Source organism: Helianthus annuus, chromosome 4, assembly GCF_002127325.2.
Source record: "Helianthus annuus cultivar XRQ/B chromosome 4, HanXRQr2.0-SUNRISE, whole genome shotgun sequence".
NCBI lineage: Eukaryota > Viridiplantae > Streptophyta > Magnoliopsida > Asterales > Asteraceae > Helianthus > Helianthus annuus.
The window spans coordinates 161,913,617-161,926,482 of record NC_035436.2 but is presented as its reverse complement, the minus strand read 5'-3'; positions in this window follow the sequence as shown (position 1 = coordinate 161,926,482).

Sequence of the window (12,866 nt, the reverse complement as noted above, 5' to 3'; positions counted from 1 at the left end):
AACTTGCTGTGAAGGTAACAGAAACCAGCTATGGAGCACTAAAGGCTTAAATAAAGTGGTTATGGTTACCTGAATAAAAGAAGAAAATTTATGTTTTTCAGCAATTAGGGGTTATCCCTGTAAATACATTTGAAATGAAATATGGGTTTTAGCCCATTTGTTTTATATAAGAAGTTGGTGTTTTACAAACTCTGAAATTATTTCCTAACTACGATCCTGATGAATTATTCCGCTGCAAATTTAATAAACACTGATACCATCCGCCAGGCTTGCGACACCCGCTCCCAGGTTGGGTCGGGGGCTGCGACACCTAATGGGGAACACGACCCAATGAGTGGGCAATACGCGTGATGTACGCCCCCATACAACACAGACCTGTCCTGCCGGTGGTGCGCCGCCCCAAACCACTGGGCTAGGCAGCGATGGAGGACACTCGTCTCCCCCATATAAGACAAAACATATTCCCCTGATTGCACCACTCGCGACTCTGCTCGCGTGGTGCAATAGATGTGGCAATAAGCCTGTGCAGGTAACGGAACATGGGGGCTCTGATATGTGAAACCCTCGACTTCGAGTGGCCAAAGCGACCCCCACTGATCACTTGCCAAAATCTGACAAGTACCGAACGGAGTAACACATGGACGCCCTTGGTGTAGAGGGGGGGGGTGTCTGTCTCCTCCATCATACAAAGGCCGCTGTGCACGACAAACCCCCTCAATGACATCTCATGCCACTGATCCCCTAAACGAAAACTAACCTCGACCCACAGATCATCGGGGTCGTCAAGCTCCTCTGGCTGGTTTGCAGGTCTGGGAGCGAACTCGAATGATGCCAAGAACTCGCACACCATGACCCGATACGACGACAAGTATGCCAGTTGGAACAACCGGTCACACAGTGTAGTTAATATCCATTTCATATACAAAACAACGAAAACACAGCAACAAATAATATACCTGTCCCACAGAGTATCATGTTCAATGTAATCTCGGGCTCTCGCCACCTCGTCCACCTACGATTCTATGTAATAATGTGTTTTAAAGTTTTGTGGATTAAATGTAAACATACAACCGTTAGTGGTACTACAAAGCTCAGGTATGTACATGTAAACTTTGTACTACTTGTCAACAATGAGTTAGTGTTTCTCTCATTTTGTTTCTAACTAGGTTTTCCCTGTCCCGTGTTGCGGCGGGAAACCTGTTTTCGTAGAACAAATATACTGTAAAAAAATATTTTACAAACAAATTATTATGAACATTTACTCTTTGGTAGTATCTCCTCTTTTATCTTCACGATATTCTATCAAAACACACACACTTGACATACATTAAGACAACCATAGAAGGAATAAAAAGAACATTAACACAATCTGAAAAAACTTAAAATTTGCTTTCAACAAAAACCTCTTGAACGTAGATTGACATAGAATTCTTTTACATAAGCAAGAGAACTCGTATTTACCAGAAAAAAGATATATTATCGTTATAAAGTTGCCGGAATTCTTTTTATATGTTATCCCTTCCTTGGCTCCGCCATTATGAAGTATTAGAAATGTAAATGAAAATTAAAACCTACCAAATTTGTAGGCATCATTTACCTTTAATGATTACTATTATCAAAATTTAAGAATATATTATGGATGGTGGTGTAAATAAAAATGTAATTGTCTAATACTAGTAATGTATTACGGAATTTGTCAAAGAAATGATACATATGCACATGTGTAACGATAACTGCTACTCGTTTTTTAGGGACGAAATATAGCGATTTAAAAAAATATATTATTTTTTTATGTGTTTTTTAGATTTTTTAGGTATTTTTGGTTGTGTTCACAGTGGTTCTGTGGTTCTCAGAATAAAGGGTGGTTCCTAAGGATCCTTATCCTATAATATATAGGTAAAAGTTCTGTAAAAAAGGCATGTGTCGTACAAAATGTAAGAAGTCTATGTAGGCATGGTGTTTTAATTTTCAGTATGGTGTTTTATATTCTTTTGACATGGTATTATATAGAAAAACACCAAACGTAACAATTTAAAACACAATTAAATGTATTCCAAGCATGAAATCTGTTGGAAGTATGGGTGTGTGAATGAAAGTCTCAAAGTGGTAAATACTTTGTCCCACATTGGTGTGGGAACAAAGTGAAGGGTTGTTTTTAAGGTAAAACCTTTTTGAATGCATTGAAACTTTATGACATGTTTTACCACAAGTCCTTCGTGCGGGGGGGGGGGGGGGGTAATTGAGTTTCGGAACCAAAATTTGGTTGAACTCGTGTGTGCCCGCACGTCCCGCGAACACGAATGCAGCTCTGAATACCCGGGCCCATGTGAGGCAGTTTTTGCACTCAGGACTCATAATTGTAACTGTTATTCGTTTTAATGATCATAATTTTTCAGTTTTAAACTGATACACTAATGACCATTATTCTTGTTTTAATTTGCTGCAATGATGATTAGAAATCAGTTATAGTTTTATGGCTACAAAACCAAACCAAACGAATCAGTTTAGACACACCACAACGCATTCTTTACTCTCAATCTCAATCTCTCTGCTGCAACATCTCCGGTTTCATTTCAGGCAAGTGATTAAGTCTGGCAGTACGCTGCTGCTGCTTCGAACCGGCCTACCCTGGGAACAGACTATGAATCTGTTTAAGGGAATTGTGTCAAACACAAGCCCGGTTCACTATCAATGTTTTCCTTTACTTTCTATGTTTCAGATTCTCTGTCAAGTTCATATCAGCAGCAGATTACTAACAAACTTAAACAGATTATTTTACTAATTGTTCCTGCACTGTTTTTCATTTCAGAATGAAATCCCAGCCCATGAACACTGCTATTTCTGCAATCATGACTTCTTCTGTTGCTGTCACAATCGGTTTGGTTGCACCACTGCCTAATGCAGTCATATTGCATGTTGAGAAACCAGAAAAATTCACCGCTGTGAATTTCAAACAATGGCGGCAAAAGATGTTCTTTTATCTGACCATGTTGAACCTAACAAGGTTCTTGTCTGAAACCGTTCCCTATGTTGATAAAGGGGAAATGGATGCTCAATCAATGAGTGTTGTTCATGCTTGGAATCATTTGGATTTGTGCCGCAATTATATCTTGAATGGTATGCTGGATACGCTTTAAAATGTGTATTGCAAAGCCAAGACTACCAAAGAATTATGGGAGTCTTTGGAATACAAAACAGAAGATGCGGGCACAAAGAAGTTCGTGGTGGCTAAGTTCTTGGACTTTAAAATGATAGACTCTAAAACTATCATTAGCCAAGTCCAAGAATTGCAAGTCATTCTTAATGATATTCATGCGGAAGGAACGGTGCTGAGCGAGACATTCCAAGTTGCTGCTATGATTTCAAGAACCATCTCAAGCATAAGCGAAAGGAAATAACTATTGAAGATCTTGTTGTTCGCTTTCGTGTTGAAGAAGATTACAAAGTTACTCTGAAAAGATTGATGGTCCTGAAAGAGCAAAGGCCAATGTTGTTGAACATGGCCAATCTTCAAAGGGAAACAAGAAAGGTGGAAAGGGTGGAAAGAAGGTTCATGGGAAACGCTCCAACCTTGGTCCTAAAGGGGGAGTTTGGAAGAAGAAGTTCCAAGGAACTTGTTACAATGTCAAAAGCAAGGCCATAAGGCCAATGAATGCAAGCTTCCAAAGAAAGAAAATGCTCGACAAGTGAACATGGTTCGTGAGGTTGATAACCTCGTTGCTATGATCACGGACCTCTCGATTTTGGTCACTGAAGTTAACTTGGGTGGGCAAAATCACAAGGATTGGTGGGTTGATACGGGGGCTACCCGTCATGTATGTTTTGACAAAATTCTTTTTAGCACCTTCAAGGAGGTGACTAATAGAGAAAAGTTTTTATGGGAAATTCCGCCACGACAGAAATTAAAGGCTAGGGGAATGTGGTTTTGAAGATGACTTTTGGAAAGGAAATCACCTTATCCAACGTGTTGTATGTTCTAGAAATTTGTAAGAGCCTTGTGTCGGGGTGGCAACTGAACAAGTTTAGTTTCAAAATGGTGACTGAGTCGAACAAGGTCGTGTTGACCAAAAAATGGTGTGTATGTTGGTATGGTCTATGCCCTCAACGGTATGTTTAAATTGAATGTAACCGTTGTGAATGAAATGAATGAAAACTCTACTAGTTCTGCTTACTTGCTTGAGTCTTCTAATGTTTGGCATGGTAGACTAGGTCATGTTAATTTTAATTCCATTCATCGTTTGATTAAACTTAATTGCATACTAACATTCGATATCGACTTAAATAATAAATGTGAAACTTGCGTAGAAGCAAAACAAACGAGATTCAAAAAGGTTGAACGAATTACCGAACCCCTCGAGATGATCCACACTGATGTGTGTGATCTAAAAGCAATTCCTACTTGTGGTGGAAACAAGTACTTCATCACGTTCATTAATGATAGTACAAGGTATTGCTATGTGTACTTACTTACGAGTAAGGATGAGGCTATTGATAAGTTTATCTTGTTCAAAGCCGAAGTTGAGAATCAACTAAATCGGAAAATCAAAATCATAAGGAGCGACCAAGGATGTGAATATGTTTCACCTTTTATTGATGTGTGTGCAAAAAATGGAATCATACATGAACTCATGTCTCCTTACTCCCCTCAATCAAATGGCATAGTGGAACACAAAAATCGCACTTTGAAGGAAATGATGAATGCCATGATGATAAGTTCTGGGATAAGCCAAAACATGTGGGGGGAAGCAATCTTATCGGAGAATTATGTCTTGAACATGATACCCAATAAGAAGAAAGATGTAACACCATACGAATTATGGACGGGAAAGAAACCATAATATAAAAGTGTAGGTGGTGGTGACACCACCAAAGCGCCTACTAATAGGGGACCCAAAATAGCGGACTGTGTATTTATAGGATACACCCGTCCTTATGGTCCATATCATTTTCTTGTGCATGATTATAAGAACCCTGGAATATGCAATGACACCATAATAGAATCTAAGGATGCATCATGGTTTGAACATGTGTTCCCATGCTTAGGAAAAGGTGAACCGAGTTTTATTAGACCGGTTAAGTAAATTGTTTTAGAGGATGAGGTTGCAAATAATGAACCTCGAGAACAAGCTAAGACCGAGGAAGTTGAAATCAAAAAGAGTAAATGACAAAGGACTGAAAAATCCTTTGGCCCTGACTTTCTTACCTATATTGTAGAAGAGGAACCTCAAACGTACCAACAAGCGGTGAATTCCTCAGAAGGACCTCAGTGGAGGGAGGCCATCAAAAGTGAGATAGACTCTATCTTACAAAATCATACATGGGAACTAGTGGATCTTCCTCAAGGATGTGAACCAGTAGGATATCTATGGATCTTCAAGAAGAAGATGAAACCAGATGGAACCATCAATAAGTACAAGGCAAGGTTGGTGATCAAAGGATATAAACAACGAGAAGGTTTAGATTACTTTGATACATATTCGCCAGTTACGCGAATAACCCCCATCAGGTTGGTGTTTGCCATTGCCGCCATTAGAAATTTGGAAGTTCACCAAATGGATGTGAAAACAGCTTTCTTGAATGGAATTCTAGAGTAAGAAATTTACATGGAACAACCTGAAGGCTTCATAGCCATTGGACAAGAAAAGAAAGTGTGTAAACTTGTAAAATTCTTGTATGGATTGAAACAAGCTCCAAAACAATGGCACCAAAAGTTTGATCGTGTCATGCTTGATGCTGGGTTCAAAATCAATGAATGTGACAAGTGTGTATATGTGAAGGACGCATCGGATGTATATGTCATTTTGTGTCTATATGTAGATGATATGCTCATTGCTGGAAGTGATGACAAAATCATAAAGTCTACAAAAAACATGCTAAAAGCAAGATTTGACATGAAAGACATGGGTTTTGTTGATGTGATTCTGGGAGTTAAAATCTCATGAACCCAAAGTGGACTTGTTTTAAGTCAATCCCACTATGTGGACAAAATTCTTGAGAAGTTTAATGCAAATGACTCTAACGTAGCTAGAACTCCCATTGACACAAGTCAACATCTAGCCAAGAATAGAGGTGAACCTGTTAAGCAGTTGGAATACTCAAGAATTATCGGCAGTTTGATGTATCTTATGAGTTGTACTAGACCAAACTTAGCATATGCTGTGAGCAAGCTAAGTAGATACACAAGCAACCCAAGTTCAATTCATTGGAACTGCATGATTCGGTTGCTTCATTACTTAAGATACACTCGGGAATACGAGTTGCATTATAACAGATATCCAACAGTTATAGAAGGACGTTGTGATGTAAATTGGATATCTGACACGAATGATTCCAGAGCAACAAGTGGGTATGTATTCACACTTGGAGGTGCAGCTGTATCGTGGAAATAGTCGAAACAAACGGTTATTGCTAGATCCATGATGGAGTAAGAGTTCATCACTTTAGATAAAGCAGGTGAAGAGGCAGAATGGGTACGTCAATTTGTTGAGGATATACCAAGATGGCCTAAGCCGGCATCGGCCATTTGTATACATTGTGATAGCCAATCGGCAATTGGCAGAGCTCGTAGCACAATGCATAATGGTAGGAACAGACATATCAGACATAGACATAATACGATACGACAACTAATCTCTACAAAAATTATCACTGTTGACTACGTGAGGTCAAAGGATAATATCACAGATCTGCTAACAAAAGGCCTAAGTAGAGAGTTAGTTCAGAAGTCGTCCATGGGAATGGGACTGAAGCCCTTGAAAAATTAAGTTCATATAAAGGAAACCTAACTCAAAAGACTGGAGATCCCAAGAACTGAGTTCAATAGGAAAACCTAATTGTATGAATTAGTGAGGTCACCGTGAGGGATAACCATATGTATTTAAAAAGGCAGTTTATTACAAAGCTTAGTGAACTTCCTAATCCATTCCTAAAATTGACAAGTGTGAGACTAAGCTTACGGCTTTTAATGATTCGACTAAGATGAATCACCTATGTGAGAGAGAAGTGGGGTCGCTTCGAAGGGTATTGTTGGGGCACAATACTTAATGGCTCTCGCAGAACCAGGCTGATGTTTATGACTATAATGAACATAACAATGAGGACTTGACTTTGTCAGGGAGAGTCTTGTGTGAAGTGTATTGTCTTCTACACAAACGATAGACGAGTTCAAAGACATCGATGTCTACTCAGAGCCAGTGGGCTAAGTGCATTTCATGAGCGAAGGTTCAAAGGGTAACACTTACCTATCGTATGCAAAACTCAATTGCTGAAATCTAATTGGAATAATGTTGTTTCTGAGATCGACCTCCATTCATGTGGGGGATTGTTGGAAGTTTGGGTGTGTGAATGAAAGTTTGAAAGTAGTAAATAATTTGTCCCACATTGGTGTGGGAACAAAGTGAAGGGTTGTTTATAAGGTAAAACTTTTTTGAATGCATTAAAGCTTTATGACATGTTTTACCACAAGTCCTACCCACGCGCAGGGGGGTGCAAAAAATTGAGTTTCGGAACTGAAATTTGGTTGAACACGTGCGTGCCCGCACGTCCCGCGGACACGAATGTAGCTCCGAAAACCCGGGCCCGCATGAGACAGTTTTTGCACTCGGGACTCATAACTGTAACTGTTATTTGTCTTAATGATCATCATGTTTTTTTCAATTATAAACTGTTATGACTATTCGTTTCAATGATCATCATTTTTCAGTTTTAAACTGATACACTAATGACCATTATTCTTGTTTTAATTTGCTGCAATGATGATTAGGAATCAGTTATGGTTTTATGGCTATAAAACAAAACCAAACGAATCAGTTTAGACACACCATAACGCATTCTTCACTCTCACTCTCAATCTCTCTGCTGCAACATCTCCGGTTTCATTTCAGACAAGTGATCAAGTCCGGCAGTACGCTGCTGCTGCTTCGAACCGGCGTACCTTGGGAACAGACCGTGAATCTGTTTAAGTGAATTGTATCAATCACAAGCCCGGTTCACATTTAGAGTTTTCCCTTACTTTCTTTGTTTCAGATTCTCTGTCGCGTTCATTTCAACAACAAATTACTAACAAATCTAAACACCATGCAAAGAAATTAATCAGTGTGTTTTAAATTAAATGCCTAGAATGCATATGATTGTGTTTGATGTTTTTCTATGTTATACCATATTAAAGGAATATAAAAACCATACCTAAAATTTAAAACACCACGTCTACATAGACTTTTTACACATTATAGGAAAAATGTCCTTTTTACACTAACCTTACCCTATATGTATGTGTGTATATATATATATATATATATATATATATATAGATAATGGATATATAGTTCATAAGAGAAAGAGAGAGAGAGAGAGAGAGAGAGAGAAGAACACAAAGACGATGGCGGTGTAACTCTATAAGTGACGGTTTGAAAGTGACCTATCTATGGTTAACGATTGGCTAATTAATGAGTGACAAAATTGAGTCTTGGTTAATTTTGTTACTGATTCTAAAAGAGTAAGCACACAGACCCTTAGAAGTATACGTGATTATTTGTTGTGATTCGAGATATGATTATTATATCAGTATATGTTTGATATTAGTTTGGAAGGTATATAGACTAGTTGTTTTAAAAGCATATATGGTTATTAGAGCATTCACATTTATGGCATCAAACTCTGTGTGTGATGTTTTTAAAATATAAAGAGTATAAAAAGTGGTTGTGAGTGGATGAAAGAGAAAATGTTACTGTTCATCTGTATATTTGGGGGGACACTGTTCACCACCTATAATTTTTTAATATATTTTGAAAGTGATTATGAGTGGAGGAAAAAGAAAAGGTAATGATAAATGTATAAAAAATATTATTTAATTGAAAAGGAGAGAGAAAATGTAGTGTTTTTTAGTATAATTTAGGGTGAAAATATGGTGGAATGGATGTGAATGCTCTTAGTTGTAATATAAGATTTCAGTAATTTATATTACTACTTGCTTTGTATATATATATATATATATATGTATGTATATATATAGGTAGAGGATCCTGTAAAAAAGACCCAAAGTGTGAGAAGTGTGAGAAATATTGTGGAGATGACATGTGTCCTCAGTCTAAATTAATTCAAAGGGTAAACAAGTAATTTTCTCATTCATTCAATTAATTGATAACCTTCCATAACTGACACCCTTTATTATAGGAATACGAATGTTATATAGTGTTATAGTGTTATATATTTCTGTAACAGGTCTATGATGGATGTATAGTGTTATATAGTGTTATAGTGTTATGTATTCTGTAACAGGTCTATGATGGATGTATAGTGTTATATAGTGTGATACAAAATGTGTTCTTAGTATAGTGTTTTAAACCTGCATTTTCACATGGTATTTTAAACCTCCATTTCCAGAATGTGTTCTTAGTATAATGTTCATAGTATGGTTATTGTACATGGTGTTTTAAACCTGCATGCATGGTGTTTTACATCTGCATGCTAGTAGATGTTCCAAATTCCATATGTTAAAACACCATGGTGTTTTAAACATACATTCCTGTAGATGCTCTTCGCATGTTCATCGTATAGTGTTTTACACCTGCATTCCAGTATGTGTTTAAAACACCACGCTTTGAATCACAATACAATTAAAACACCACTGTATAAACATAGACAAAACATTATGGACTAAAAATCTGATTGAAACATATTTTTTCTCTATATAAGTATAGTAATATGGTACTCATATTAAAGATAAAAAACGCTCGTTATTATGGTGTAATTTAAAAAAAATGTACGTATAAAAAGTTATTGACGTTTAAAAAAGACGGTGGGGGGGGGGAGAGTTGCATGTGCATTAATGTTAGTTTCTTAATTTAAAAATGTTAAATTTACCTTTATACCCTTAATTTAGAAAATTAATATGTTTAATAGTAAACATTATTTACAATTTTGCCATTATGATCTTAACCATTAGATTCTAGATCCAAAGGTGTAGATTCTTTCTTACCCTTCTCACAATAAACACCTTTTTTACAATAACCTCACCATATATATATATATATATATATATATATATATATATATATTTCAGAACTCTAAATAGCTACAAAACTTTCAGAACTCCTAATAAACAATCATTTTATATATAAGTTTTTGTATTTATGATCTTTTTATCATCTATTATATGTATTTCTTTGATTACATACATGTTAAAAGTAGTTTATACATGTTTAATTGCCAAAATTATATATATGTGTCATAACTAATTACATATATGTAAAAAAAACTAGTTTACATATGTGTAATTATAAAATTACATATAAAAATGATAAAATTACTCTTAACATGTACGTAATCGTAAAAATACACATAATAAATGATAAAACTATCCTAAACATAAAAATATATAAATAAAAAGATTGCTTATTAGGAGTTCTGCGAGTTCTGTAAATATTTATGGTTCTAAAATGATCTTGGTCCTATATATATATATATATTTGAAACAGATATATACAAGAATGAAATTTAAGACTGGTGGTCTTAGACAATAAAAGAGAGACAACAAAAGAGAGACCAGTGGTGTCGGGAAATAAACAGACACCGGTGGCCTCAGATAATAAAAGGGAGACTAATGGTCTTATAGAATAAAAGGGAGACCGGGGATATCTGAAAATAAGTTAGAGACCTCTTGCGTGTACTTACTCAGCTATAGCTAATATGATATTCATGTTACTTTAAGGAAAGAAAGTGGACAAGGACTAAAGACGGGATTCAGATCGACTAATGAAAATCACCTTTGTATAAATAGTGGATGTGTAAATATTTCTTTTGAAATGGTTGTTTGTAAAAGATATGTTATAATGGAAAAGGTCGCATAAGCGACAAATTTTGGATGTGATCTGGGACCTGACTAAAAAACAAAGCTTCATTCATAATCTATATATACAAATACAATTAGGTCATAATGATAAACAAAGTATTAGTTGTGAGACCAGTGACATAATCATCAATTGTCAGTCATCTTATCTCTTTAATAAAAACACATGAGTTTTTTATTCTCTTTTTAGGTCACTGTCTGTTGCCCAGAATGATCTTTGATCTCTAGACCGCAAATGATAAACGTAACTTTATTGAATACTGAACTTTTGAATACAATGGAATGATTTTACAAATGAATTCTAAGCCCTATTTATAGTTTCTAATGGATGCGAGTGAATGGACGCGTCTCTTCGTGAACGGGTGTGTCTCTAGATTGTGTGGATGAGAATGAATTATGAAGAGGTGTGTCCATAAGCCAAAAGTCGCACCCCCTTCCTTTCCTTGTGGCTGCCGAAATCAAGAGGTGCCTCCCAAGGGATTTCGCAACCCTTGGGGTGGTGGTTATCAACTTCTGGTTTGCCACTTTCAGTCCCTGAACTTTATAACCGCCATGTAACCGCCATATAACTATCTTTTAACTAATAACTAATAAACCCTTGCACTTTGGATGTGTAGAGATTAAGGATTTCATTCACCCTCCTAATCTTGAACATCCTTGAGTTGTTGCAGATCTTGAACTCCGAGCAGTTCTCGCATTGTAGCAAACTTGACCCTTGCTAGTGCCTTTGTAAGTATGTCTGCCCGTTGTAGTTCTCCACTTACGTGTTCCACATTGATGTCCTCGTTCTCAACGCATTCTCCTATGAAGTGATAGCGTGTATCATTGTGCTTGCTTCTTCCATGAAAGACTGGATTCCTCATGAGTGCTATTGCAAAAACATTATCCACCCTGAGTGTTATCTTCTCTTCCTTCCAGCCTGTAATTTCACTTGACAATCTTTTAAGCCATAGTGCTTGGCATGCTGCTGCAGTGGCTGCCATGAATTCTGATTCACATGATGATAATGCCACTGTCTGTTGCTTTTGTGTACACCAGGTTATAGGTGATTCTCCAAAATAGAATACCAGACCAGTTGTTCCTTTTCCTTTGTCTGTATTAACTCCAAAACTGCTATCACTATAACCTGTGATCTTACATCCTCCTTGCTTCTTGTAGATGATTCCATGCTCTTTAGTTCGTTTGATATAACGTAGTATTTGCTTCACTGCTTTCAAGTGTTGCTCCTTTGGTTCTTGCATGAATCTACTAAGCAGACTGACTGAGTAACATAGATCTGGCCTTGTATGCAATAAGTACCTGAGAGAACCTATCAGGCTTCTGTAATGTGTTGCATCTACTAGATCTCCTTCTTCAGTCTTCGTTAATTGTGTTCCTGGATTCATGGGAATCTTTGTGTCGTTGCAGGATAACATATCGGCGTCTTTGAGTATCTTGTTGATATAGCCTGTCTGCTTGATGGCTATCTCACCCCCTGCTTGAATGACTTCTATTCCCAGATAATATCCTAGCAATCCTAGATCGCTCATTTCAAACTTGTTCTTCATCTGAGATTTGAAAACATCTATCTGCTTCCTTGATGTTCCAGTGACTATCAAATCATCAACATAGACTCCAACTATCGGTGTAGAAGTCTTACTCGTCCTTGTATAGATTGCATTCTCTAAAGTGCACTTCTTGAAGTTAAGTGACTTTAGGGTTTGATCTAACTTCGTATTCCAAGCTCTTGGTGCTTGTCTCAATCCATACAGTGCTTTTGATAGTCTATAAACCTTTCCTTCATCTCCTGGCTTTACAAATTCTTCTGGTTGTGATACACAGACCTCCTCCTTGAGATCTTCGTGTAAGAATGCAGACTTCACATCTAAATGATGTACCTCCCAACCTTGATATGCTGCTAAAGCCAACATTAGTCGAACTGTCTCTATGCGTGCTACTGGTGCAAAGACTTCGTCAAAGTCTATTCCGTGTTGCTGAACATATCCTTTTGCAACCAGCCTTGCTTTGTGTCTGACCACGT